The sequence below is a fragment of the Papaver somniferum genome, unplaced genomic scaffold, assembly GCF_003573695.1.
Source record: "Papaver somniferum cultivar HN1 unplaced genomic scaffold, ASM357369v1 unplaced-scaffold_132, whole genome shotgun sequence".
Lineage (NCBI taxonomy): Eukaryota > Viridiplantae > Streptophyta > Magnoliopsida > Ranunculales > Papaveraceae > Papaver > Papaver somniferum.
This window is the reverse complement of record NW_020622381.1, coordinates 6,543,595-6,557,132: the sequence shown is the minus strand read 5'-3', so window position 1 is coordinate 6,557,132 and position 13,538 is coordinate 6,543,595. Positions and strand designations below refer to the sequence as shown.

At 36.5% G+C, this 13,538-nt stretch overlaps 1 long non-coding RNA gene across 1 annotated transcript; it reads right to left on the bottom strand.

Moving 5' to 3' along the window:
- Positions 1 to 334: 334 nt before the first annotated feature.
- On the bottom strand, positions 335 to 2,862 carry LOC113332634. Its single transcript, XR_003351628.1, has 3 exons — positions 1,450 to 2,862; positions 730 to 814; positions 335 to 467 (listed from the first exon to the last, which is right to left on the bottom strand). It is a non-coding gene; the product is annotated as an uncharacterized LOC113332634 (long non-coding RNA).
- Positions 2,863 to 13,538: the final 10,676 nt, after the last annotated feature.

Here is a 13,538-nt window from a genome sequence, read left to right as displayed (position 1 = left end):
AATCTGCTACAAATCTTACCCCAAAAACTAGCCCCGCTCAGAAATATATACAAGAAGTCCTCTCAAATGATATATGTATATACAATAGTTATTTGGTTTACAAATATAATATACAACATAATAAACATATCAGAAGTTAACCAACTAACAGACTCGACTCCTCGAAGCTTTCGCTGCGCAACTCTGATCTGTCTCTGAAACTGAAAGTGGGAATGGGTGAGCACATCATCCCTAAAAGGGGTGCCCAATAGGAATAACATTTAACTTTTAAGTAATCATATGCAAGATTTGGAAAACAATACATGTTTTCCCAAACATTAGATAGCGAGCAGAGTCACTGAAATAAACAAACATGTATATGGAACAAACTCCAACTCCTTCTTTCAAACAATGTATAATATTGATGTCGTGAATTCCACACCAAATAATAATATTGTGGTGTATCGCCTTATCCATGTGCATAAAAGCTGAAAGTAAGTAGATATAATTATGAAGGAGCTTATCCTATATACCACAAGTGGAAATTCTTATTTCCCATAACAATTCATATGACAAAAAGACATTACAAGTCCTTTCCAAACCATGGAAAGATTAACAGAATCAACAGAATTATCATAATGCAAATTTAAATAAAGCATGGAATGCATAAACAGACAATGCATGAGTTTGATAAACGTAAATCTTTGTAAAAGAACATCGATGGTTACAAAAGAGTTAATGTATTCCCACCTCTTTTGATGACAAGCCACGCCTACCTCGAGATCCACGATCCACTGGTTCATCCTTTGAATAGATCGTTGTTAATATAGTCTGACTGTTAATCACACAAGAAGTCTAAGAAACAAGCCAAAATGGCTCACACAAGAAACATACAAGTTTATCTAATGATTCTAAGCCCATTATGGTTCTATACCTTTTTATTATCCATCTTTGGCATATCTATGGTTTACTAATTCAATTGTATTAGTTCTATAGTCCATTAGATAATACTTATAAATATCTACAACTTTGTAAAAGAAGTCAAAGGCTTATTCAGACCACAAAGGTCTAATTCCTGTCTAATAAGAAACTGGCTCTAAGCCCAAGTCTACTGAACCAACCCATTAACCTAAAGCATGGTCCATCTGAGTTGACCAACGGTCACTAACGGTCTAACTGACGGTCTAACATGGTCAACGTCATTAGTCAAAGTCCAGGGTCAATGGTCAAGTCAATGTTTAGTCAATCTAGTCAACGAAGTCAAATAATTCAACTCAGTCAGATTAACTGAGTCAGCTAAACAAAAGTAAATCAGACTGAGTAAGTTTAGTCAGACAGGTCAAGTATTGTTCTCACGCAGCTGCAACTCTATCTTTATAACTCTTAACTCAAGTTCAACTTCAATCTATACATCAATTGAATCATTCAAATAAACTTTAAATCCCAATTACAAATGCAAACTAAGGTTACCTGCAACGCGGTAGCAACAGGCTTTCAAAGAGATTATCCAAATGTGATTCTAGGTACAACCAAATTACAAGTATAACTTCAGTTCTAACACTTCAAATCTCCATATTACAACTCCACCTGCAAATTCACAACACAGCCAATACCACCAACAACTCATCTCCAGTTATGTTTCCAATCCACCTTCACAATTCAATTCACATACCCACACATCACTCTAAAATACAACCTTAGACAATCCAGGCCTCTATTTAATAAATTCTTACTCCAGTCCCATTACCTGCAATCACTCATTCATCTGAACCATAACAACTCCAATTCTAGCACACTTAGACTTCAATAACTCAAACATCATTGTCAGTTAGACAAACTCGACTTCACAACCGTACACTGACTTAATCATAGTCAACTTCAACCACCAACAATTCATAGCACTACAGATACAACAATCCATCTCAAATGAGTTCAAATGAATGAACTTACCCTGAATTTATTCAGCACCACCAGAATCTGCAACTGATACTTACTAAAATCACCTTCTTTGTAACATCAACATCATCACCACCACAACTAAACTCATCTCAACAATCTCACATCTTAGTTCATGGCATCTCATAACTTCGACAACTAGAAATTGTGATACTTAAGATTACAGAGAAGAAACATTACCTCGGCCATTTAGTCTTCACTAACAACTTCAGATGCAAGCAAGACAACACACATGTCTTGCAATAATCAGCACACATCCTCAACTGATCTTCCAATCTTCATCCTCTTCACTGTTTCTCAGAAACCTTACTATAAATCCCCAATTCTCACCACTGAAACCCTAATTCATTAATCCATCACTTCATCGATTGTAACTTAATTCCAACTGTAACTTCACTCAATCAATCCATACCCATCTCTAATCTTTCTTTTAAAACCTCAATTTCATCTTCTAAGATTCAGTTAACTCAAGAACCCTAAATTCTTCAATTTCTTAATCAATCTTCAGAACACCCCCGCAGCTTCATCAAACACCAATTAAAAACAAACCCATCTTATAACTTTTCCCTATTCACCTTTAATCGAATTCTCGATCAATTACAGAAACCCTAACTTTCTAATTCTTCTCACAGAACTGAAAATCAGCTGTTAATCTTCTTCCTTGATATCATCTCATAATACCCATCACCAATTGCTTAACCTGATCCTCAATACAACCTAAATCATCAACTAAAAACATTACTCAGAAACCCTAGTTTCTTTCTCTAACTCACCTCTTCTTCTTCGACAACAACCTCAGTTTCTTTATCATCTGTACAACCCCATCACTTATTCTCTTCAAACAATTCTCACTATCATATCAAAAGTCTCTCACAGACGAAGAACGGGACGAAGAGAAGAAAGAGAAGAAAACAGAGAAATAAAAAGAAAAAGAAGAAGGGATAAGAGAAAACAAATTTCTCTTCGATCGGTGGAGATATGACCGACCCAATTTTCTGAGAAACCCGCTCACTTCGACACGTGCAGCCACAAGTAATATTTAAAATTATTATTTTACCCTCCGAAAACAAATTGATAAATCTTCTTTACCCAGTGTCCGAAGGACGCGTGCGAGTAGTCCATTATGCATAACTTTTCGAGGCCTTTTCAGTGATACTAGTTTGGTATCTGGTTCATTGTTAAATTAATTTCTAATAATTAACGTTCATGTTAAACTAATCGAGTTATTATTGGCTAAATCGACACTTGACCGGTGTAATATCGTTGACGAGCTTGAGGGTCTTTACAATTATGTAAGGTGGAGTGGTTTCCATGTGAGATGGAGTATTGACCAAGGAGGAGTGATACATATCACCATAGTATTGTTGTCGAAGTTGTGATACAATTGAACTTTGATGATGTATAATAATAGTATGATATTGTATAACAATGATTGAGAACTCTTGTTTTCTCATTTTTATAGCTACGGATTTTCAACAACGATGATGCAGAACTTACAACCTTTGGGATCATTGGAGTACTTGGAAGTGACGAAGATTTCGAGTAATGTTGAAGATTAGGCATGTGGAATAGGAGCCACAAAAGTTAATTCATTTATTTTTGTATTCCATATGTATTGATAGTTTTGTCACTAAAATTGACAAAGGGGGAGATTGTTAGAGAATTGCTCGGTCGAACTCGCATGCGTTGCTATCTTAAGCATGTTTTTCAATGTTAGTGATCAAAACTATAAGTCTTGATTTCTAGTCTACTATAGCTAATTCTCGGACTAGGATAGAAAGTGTAGTTGAGCTCAAGAACTCCACGACAATCATCATAGAAGATGAAGAACTACTCAAGGAACTGGTGGAACTTCATCGACTAAAATGTATGTGGAGACTTGAACTTATCTATCACTCAAAAGTCTATCTACTCTATCTCCTATTTTGAGACAAAAGTCGTTTTGTTATATAGACTTTGATTATACACATTTGCTATTTCGAGCCGAGTTTATCTCGCCTATCTATTTCTGGAAATATGTGTTGGTAAGCTTTTGCTTTGGCCAAGTTCATCTTTACCTACTGACGAAAGTCATGTTATGTTTCAATCACTTTGAAAATTGCTTTGACGAAAAATAGTATGTGAATAACAACTATATAATAACGTCCTCTAAGAATGTTTCAATGATTGAAATGAGAGTTTAGATTATATAACAATTGTTGGATATAAGCATTGTGTGGCAACACATATATGTATAAGTCCTTTTTCCTTGAACCGAAGTATGCGTACTTTGTTGATCAGGAAAACCGGAATAAGTGTTGTGAGCTAAGTCCGCGAACTGGAGGAAGTTTTCTTCCCGAAAAATTCTGCTGGATTTTGAGAACTCCTTCCGGGAACTTAAGTCCGCGAACTAAGTCTGTGAACTTAAGTTGGTTATATCTAAAGACGATTTTTTTGTGAACTTACATTTATAAAAACTAAGGAATGCAAAATGCAAACCGTAGCTATAAAGTTCATGAATCGATTCGAGTGAATCAAATCGTTTTTGCTTCGATTGTGTCTTGTGTAGTTACATAAGATTTATACAATTGAACAACTCTCTAACTAGTTCATTTGAGTCATTTAAACTAGTTATGGTGAAGAAGAATATGGTTGATATGAAAGTGCTCATATGGATAACCATTTGATTAACTATTGTTGAACCAACAAATGTACATGTTTGGGTACGGTTACACAAACCTAAAATCTTGCATTTCATTTGTGTGTAACAAGCAAAGTTTTCGATCCAACGGTTGAAAGATATTAGCTTGAATCTAATCAGGTTTTCATCTAACGGTGAATATTGAATGTTTTGTTACCAAGCTAACATTGATTGCAAACCCTGATTTAAAAGACTATATAAGGGAGAATTCTAGCAACTTGGAAACCTAATCCCCACACCTCTTGTGTGATACTAGTTGTATTAGCTAGAGTCGATTCTCCTTTAACCTTAGGTTTCTTCTTAAAAACCAAGTTAACGATTTAAAGACTTCATTGGGATTGTGAAGCCAGACCGATACTACTTTCTCGTAGTTTTGTGATCTGATCTTTCTGATTCTATCGTGTTGGGTACAATCTTAACGATTGGCTTGAGATTAATATCTTCGATATGCAAGATATAAAATTAGTCACTGTTAGAGCATAGCTCGGTCGACCTCGCATGCGTTGCTATATCAAGCATGTTTGTCAATTTTAGTGATCAAAACTATAAGTCTTGCTTTCTAGTCTATTATATCTAAGTCTCGGACTAGGATAGAAAAGTGTAGTTGAGCTCAAGGACTTCATGGCGATTCATCATACAACGACGAAGATCTACTCAAGAAACCGTGGAACTTCATCAACAAAAAGGTATGTGGAGACTTGAACTTATCTATCACTCAAAAGTCTATCTATTTTATCTCCTACTTCTTATGAGACAAAAAGACGTATGTTATATAGACTGGATCATACACATTTGACATTTCGAGCTGAGTATTCACTACTTATCTTTTTCTCGAAATCGTGTGTTGGTAAAGCATTTCGTTTTGATCAAGTTTATCTTCACCTAATGACGAAAGTCATGAAAAGTTTCAATTATCTTGAGAATTGCTCTGACGTGAAACTGTCTGTGAATAACGACTATATAACATCCTCTGAGAATGTCTCAATGATTGGAATGAGAGTTTAGATTACATAACCATGTATTCCTTAATCCGAAGTTTTCAAACTTTGTTGATTGAGAGAAACTGAAGGAATTGGATTTGCCAAGTCCGCGAACCCAGTTTGCGAACTCAGTCCGCGAACTGTCGGAAGTTCTTGTACCGAGAATTTCTGCAGGGATTCCAAATTCGTTCGTGAAGTTCAAGTCCGCGAACCTAGTCCGCGAACTGGCGAAAGTCTCCTTGCCGAGATTTTCTGCTGAGTTTGGAAAACTCTGTCGGTTTCCTTAAGTACGCAAACTTGTTTGTGAGCTTAAGTGGTTATGATCTAAAGATGTGCTCTGAACATGAAACTTAAATTACTAAGGAATGCTTTATGCAAACTGTGGCTATAAAGTTCATGAGCCGATTCAATCGAATCGAATCATTTTTGTTTCAATTGTGTCTTGTGTAGTTATATAAGAACTCATAGCAATTGAACAACTCTCTAACTAGTTCATTTGAGTCAATTGAACTAGTTATGGTGAAGAAGAACTAGGTTAATATGAATTGCTCATATGGTTAACCTTTTGGGTTACTATGTTGAACCAACATACACGTACACGTTTGGGCACGGTTTTCACAAACCCAGTAAACGTCTACCCAAGTGTATGTGACAAGCTAAGTTTTCGATAATGGTTGAGAAATATTAGCTTGAATCTAAATCAGGTTTTCATCTAACGGTGAATATGGATTGCTTTGTTACTAAGTAAAAACCCTGATTTGAAGGCTATATAAAGGAGACATCTAGCATTGTGCAAAACTAATCCCCACACTTCTGTGTGATACTAGTGCGATGATCGAATTTTAGATAGTGGTAAAGGTTGTCGTTCACTCGGAATTTGTTGGATTGATTTTAAGTTTTAATAAACGAAAATAAGGAAAATATATACAAATATAGTGATAGGATGAAGAGATGACTAGGACTCGGGATTCCACCAATTCTCACATTCATGCGGTTCAACTATTGATTCCGGACAATTAAAGCTCATAAAGTAACAAACATAGACTCTAAATCTTTGCCGAGGTAGATTTTATAAAGAATTATATGTAAATCACAAGCATGACACATCAAAAGTACCTAAGACTAAGCATGCGACATCAAACGAAATCACAATTAATCAAGAAAAATCATAAATCAATTATAATAGTGCAAATAGTCATAAAGGAATTAAATAGAATTACCACATGGGTGAAAAACAACTTCGTCCGTCGTCACAACGATGGGGTCTAGCTTCTCATGATGACAACATACTCAGAAAGATAACTCATAGCTCAAATGGTGTTTTTATTGGAAAAATAGTAGAAAACAGAGATTTGTAATGGTATAAAGGCGTTACAAAATGAATTGTTACAAAGAACGATAAATGGGAAATGCCACTGTCGCTGTAGCAAATACAACGACTAGGCATGTGTCGTTGTCACTGTTGATGAATGATTGTTCTTTGGCGTCTTATGTTCTTCGTTCTCTCCTTCAATGGCAGCAGCAGAGACAAGCTCTGCAACTTCATGTTCTACGCTCTGTTTTCTCCCCTCACTCTTCATCCCCATGTCTTCTTCACCAATACCATATATATACTCGACAGGACAAAGAATCTTCCCTCATAACTCCAAATATTCTCGTAATGAATTCCGTATAAGTCACGGGAATAATTTCTTTAATATCTTCTTCTTCACGTGTCAAAAACATCTTGCAAACTTCAGCAAGATCCTACACGTCCTTATACCGAGTCAAACGCCTTCCAGACACACGCCACAACCAACTATATCCCAAAATATCTCGATATATCTTCAACGTAGGAATACTTGCCCTGTTTTCTTCTATCCGACGATGTGGCCCAGGTTTAACGGTTTTAATGGACTTACCAGTCCGGTTTAGCCACAAAGGGCCAATCTGATCGATAGTTGTACTTGAATCCTCCTAAAACGCCTCCAAATCCAAAACAGGGATGATCGGGTTTTCAAAAGAAAGACGTAACTTCCTGATTTCTTCGATCTCAAACACCAGCCAATTATAACCCAAAAACTCGATCATACCATGCCTGTTAGTCGTCAACAGACTTCTCATGCAATTTCAACAATTGAATCTCCTTGAATCTCCTCCAACATAGGAACCCTAATTCCGTCGGTGTCTGCACTATTTTCCCGCCAAAATTGAAATTTGAATTTGAGAAGAAGGTGCCCCTTATCCAACTGCTGGGGTGCGAATAGTAATTTGGGTGCCCCTTAGTAGTTGAGGTGCCCCTTATCCAAAATGGGGGTCTGTATAGCAATTGTCCTTTGAGGGTGCCCCGAGCAACTTTTCGAGCCGAATTTTCCAACAATATTTATTTCCAAAAAATACCTACAAACACACAAAACACCATAATAAGGACGAAAACGAGTACTAACAATACGAAACATTGAGAACAAAATAGACACATAAATGCATCTATCAAATACCCCCAAACTTATTATTTTCTAGTCCTCGAGCAAAACTAATAAAAAAACGAAACCGAGTTAATCTCGAGAGGGTTTACCAGAGGTGTACCTACAAAACCATGACTTCTAATTGGTCACAAGTATCCAAAGAGATATGAGGACATATATATTCTCAACCTATCTCCAAGTAACTAGAATGTCAAAGAAAATAAAGGTGCCAGCTCTAAAGATGACTAAAGAAAAGGGGAGACACATCCGCAGCACTGCTAGATAAAGAGATATCCGCTACACAGCTAGATAAGCATCGTAAGATGCGTCCGCTGATTTACAACTGGATAAGATTAGGAGGGAGATAAAGATGAGAGGAACATCTGCTACACAGCTGGACTAATTACGTGTGATTAGTTAAACCAGTGCTAGAAAGATCTTGTGCCAGATTGAAAGCGGACTAACAAAGCAACCAAAATGCATCTTTCTTCGACTCTCTCATAGTGCCCAGTAGAAACAACGTCTTCTTCGGTCTTCAACTGTTGATGATAAACTCTCGAACCTCGTAGAACCTTGAAAATTAACTCTTCTTTTCGATTTCTTGCTTGACTTATAAATTTCTACTTCCATATGGCCTTATTGAACAAAAAACTAATTATAAAACAAAAAGAACGTAATGATGATTGGGGTTGGTGCCCAGCTTGTTGCTAGGATGCCAAACTAAGTTTTATTTTTATTTTTTGTAATGATGATTTTTTTTTTCTTTTTTTCTTTTTTGGAAACACAAAACTTACAAGACAAAAATTTACATGGGCATGAGAGAAGGACTTTAAAAACTTGGATCTTCGCAACTTGTGATGTCTTGGTATCATGAATTCCAACAACTTATATTATTTGCTCTTATAACTTCTTGTAACTAAGTCTTCAACTTTGAGTTTTGAATTGTTCTTTTCTATTGTTGCTTCTAAACCTTAACCGTCTTCAACTTTTTTCATAGATTTTGATGTCGCTCTGCTTGTTGATGATGATAAGTTTCTACTAAGAGAGAGTCGTAATCGAGTAACTAAGACTACATTGTGAGGTTGCATTGTCTTTCTGGCATTTCCTGACCTACTTGCCTTTCCATCATGGATGGTTAGGTCAATCACGACTACCCTCTAAAAGGAACAAGTTCTCTCCTGAATTTCAAAGATCTCAATGTCTTTTTCTCTAATGTCTCAAAAGATTGTTATCTCTAGCATTCCAATTTCTGTCTTTTCGGTGAGAAATAGTATGTAAACTTAGCTAACCGGATACTATCTGACGCTAGAAAAAAATGCGACTAAAAAGTTTCTCCCATATCCCCAAACTTAAATCTAACATTGTCCTCAATGTTCTAAAGATGAAATTAAAAACATGAACAAAGAGAAACTATTACCACATGAGGGAAAATATTTAAGGAAGAATTAATGTGTCGCATGAAAATGGGTTACCTCCCAAGAAGTGCTAAGTTTAAAGTCTTCAGCCAGACATCGGAAGGAATTAGTCACCTCATATCATATAGAAGTAGCCGGAATAACTGTGGGTCATCTGGATCAAAAAGTGCTAACCACAAGAAGAGGAAACTGCAACAGACCAATAAGATACCGAACATACCCTTTTTTAAGATGACTACAACTAGTTGTGGTTCAGGTTCAGGCTCTATGAAAGGGTCTAAATAAAAAGCTTTCATTGGTTGGATTTCCTCAAAGCTAAAATCCGGTTCAGGTATTAGAGTCTGGAAAAACTCAACTATGAACTTAGAAGCACATAACAACAACCTGAATAATTGGGGATCCTCTAAGTCAATTAGATTTGACTCACAAAGTTAACCATAATAATGGTCATTCTTAAGAAAATGTGTCGACCCTAATATCCTAAAGTAATTAAGTTTAGTCTCAAAACTTATAAACGACACATCTGAAAATCATATGTTCCCACAATTGGAAGAAAAGTTTTTGGTGGGAAAACAAAGTCAATCTTGGTATCATAGCCTGGGTTAACCACATCAACCAGAGGATGAGTTTCTAACAACTGAGCTTCTTTTTGGACATTATTAGGTTCGGGAAAACGTGTATGGAGATAATCTTGTAAGATGGTTGAGGCACAAATGTCAAGTCCTACACGAGGGAACTTTCTAAGAGTTAAAGGTAAAGCACAGGGAGAATGATAATCACCCCCAAACTTAGAGTTTTGGGTGTCTCTAGATAGAGTAACTATAATTTCCCTAATTTATAGATCATCGGAATCCTGAAAATGGTCAATTGCTTCTTTTAGGTTATACTCAGGTGATGCATCCTCACTCATATTTAAAAGCTCTACAAGTTCATCTTCTTCGTCTAAGACTATTGTTTCTAAATCGCTAGACTCTAAAATATTATTCTCAGAATAAACTCGTTTCTCTAAATCATTATCGGCTTTTTAAACAGGAAATACTACATCGTCTAGAACGAGGGTATCTCTAGTCAAATCCTCGTCCTTTTGAATAGGTGAATAATTATTAAAATTATTTAGATTTGAACTAGAAATAATATTATCATTGTAAAGCTCAATTGGAGTAACAATTTCCTGATCACTATTCCTACATAAGTATGATTCTCCATCAACACTATCCTCATCATAATAACATGAAAGAGATCGAACCTCATCTAAAATAGTGTCTCCAATTCTATCCTCGTCATCTTGATTAGGTGAATAGTAACTATCCTCATTTTCAAGGGTAAAACTGGGAACATTGTGTTGGAAATTCATATAATTTCGAGTAATTCTTTCGTTCGTCTCAGCTATCCGCTTGAGGTGGTCTTCTAAAGAAGGTTCGCTCATTATTGTAGTTCTTTCGTCTATAATTATACTATTCATCTCAACTAACTTACGCGTCGACTCAGCTAACTTCCTGAGGGACTCTTTTAAAGGAGGAATAGGAATTGATGGATCATAAAAAGGACTACTTTTCAATAGTTTGATTGTATCCTCTAGAGACGAAGTACTATAATCTTCTTGCTCGTGAGACTGATGCACGTGTGGATAGTAATTGGGCTCACCAGGGTATGACCCATATCATTCCAAAGGTTGGCGTTCCCAACCACTATTCACACTATGGTAAGAGTAATTTCCATATTGTTCAGTTTGGATAATCATATTCATTGTGATGACTATTATATACCAGTTTGACATCCTAACTGCAAGGGAATTCTACACAAGCACAAATAAGGCTGACTCGACCACAACAAACCTATTTTATCTAGCAAACAAAAAGCATGATGGCTCCCTTAGATTGTTTCTAGACCAGCTTCTAATCCTTCGAAAGGGAATTCGTTACAATTTGAGCAAACCCCTCTGGAATCAATCAGAGTTAAAGTAAGTTGAATTGAGGCGAGGGAAGCTCAGTGGAGCTTTGATACCCAAGGCCTCACCGCATTACAAGGCGGCGCAGTCACGCATTCAACTCACAGAAACCATCACGAACTTCGAAGTATGCTTAAAAGAGTAACCAATATTTTTTCGAATGACTTTCCTATTAAGCTCGTTACCCTATCGGTCTCGTTCTAGTCAAAATTTTAGGCTTAGGTTCGCGTTTGGTTTCGTTTTCCTAAGGCGTGCAAGAAAAGAACGGTGATGAAATCCGAACCCTTATCTTGTATGGCCAGGCCTTGCCCTTTACTAGGAAATTAAAACAGCCGTATTCAATTCCTCAACATATATGCATACAAAATCATCCAGTAAACCCGCTGACAGGGGATTCGCGGGTGTTTAGAATTCTTACCTCCCATTCCAGACGGGGGATGAACGTTGAAGTCGACTCGGGCCACAACTCCTATGTCATGCACGAACCCGAGGGGCCGAGGCGATATCGTAATCGTCGTCCTTTCCTGTGCAGTTTATATTTGAAACTACCCTTCCGTAGGGTTTAAAAAAATTAATGTCCAAAAAAAAAGTCCAAAAAAGAAAAAAGAAAAAAAAGTCCAAAAATAAAGATTACAAAAATAAAAACCTTAATTACAGTTTCTAAAAAAATAAAATAAAATTATTTACAAAATCTTCTTCTTCGCTCCTTTTGGATTTCTCTTTCTTTCCTTTTTGGGCTTTGCCTTTATTTTCCGCACTTCTCCCCTTTCTTTAGCTTAGCTCCAAATCTGAAAGCAAACAAAAATACCAAAAAAAAAAACAAAAAAATAAAACCTAAACAATCCGCTCCGCGTCGCGGCGGCCAAAATTGATCGAATTTTAGATAGTGGTAAAGGTTGTCATTCACTCGGACTTTGTTGGATTGATTTTAAGTTTAATAAACGATAAGGAAATATATACCAAATTGGTGATAGGATGAAGAGATGACTGCGACTTGGGATTCCACCAATTCTCACATTCATGCGGTTCAACTATTAGTTCCGGAAAATTAAAGCTCATAAGGTAACAAACATCGACAATAAATCTTTGCCAAGGTAGATTTTATAAATAATTATATGTAAATCACAAGCATGACACATCAAAAGTACCTAAGACTAAGCATGAGACATCAAACGAAATCACAAATAATCAAAAAAATCATAAATCAATTATAATAGTGCAAATAGTCATAAAGGAATTAAATAAAATTACCACATGGGAGAAAAACAGCTTCGTCCGTCGTCTCAGCGATGGGGTCTAGCTTCTCATGATGAAAACACACTCAAAAAGATAACTCATAGCTCAAATGGTGTTTTTATTGGAAAAATAGTAGAAAACAGAGATTTTCAATGGTATAAAGGCGTTGCAAAATGAATTGTTACAAAGAACGATAAATGGGAAATGTCACTGTCACTGTAGCAAATACAACGATTAGGCATGTGTCGTTGTCACTGTTGATGAACGACTGTTCTTTGGCGTCTTATGTTTTTCGTTCTTTCCCTCAATGGCAGCAGCAGAGACAAGCTCTGCAACTTCCTGTTCTATGCTCTGTTTTCTCCCCTCACTCTTCATCCCCATATCTTCTTCTCCAATACCCTATATATACTCGACAGGACAAAGAATCTCCCCTCATAACTCTAAATCTTCTCGTAATGAATTCCGTATAAGTCACGGGAATAATTTCTTTAATCTCTTCTTCTTCACGCGTCAAAAATATCTTGCAAACTTCAGCAAGATCCTACACGTCCTTATACCGAGTCAAACACCTTCCAGACACACGCCACAACCAACTATATCGCAAAATATCTCGAGATATCTTCAGCGTAGGAATACTTGCCCCGTTTTCTTCTATATGACAATGTGGCCCAGGTTTAACGGTTTTAATGGACTTACCAGTCCGGTTTAGCCACAAAGGGCCCAATCTGATCGATAGTTGTACTTGAATCCTCCTAAAACGCCTCCAAATCCAAAACAGGGATGATCGGGTTTTCAAAAGAAAGACGTAACTTCCTGATTTCTTCGATCTCAAACACCAGCCAATTATAACCCAAAAACTCGATCATACCATGCCTGTTAGTCGTCAACAGACTTCTCATG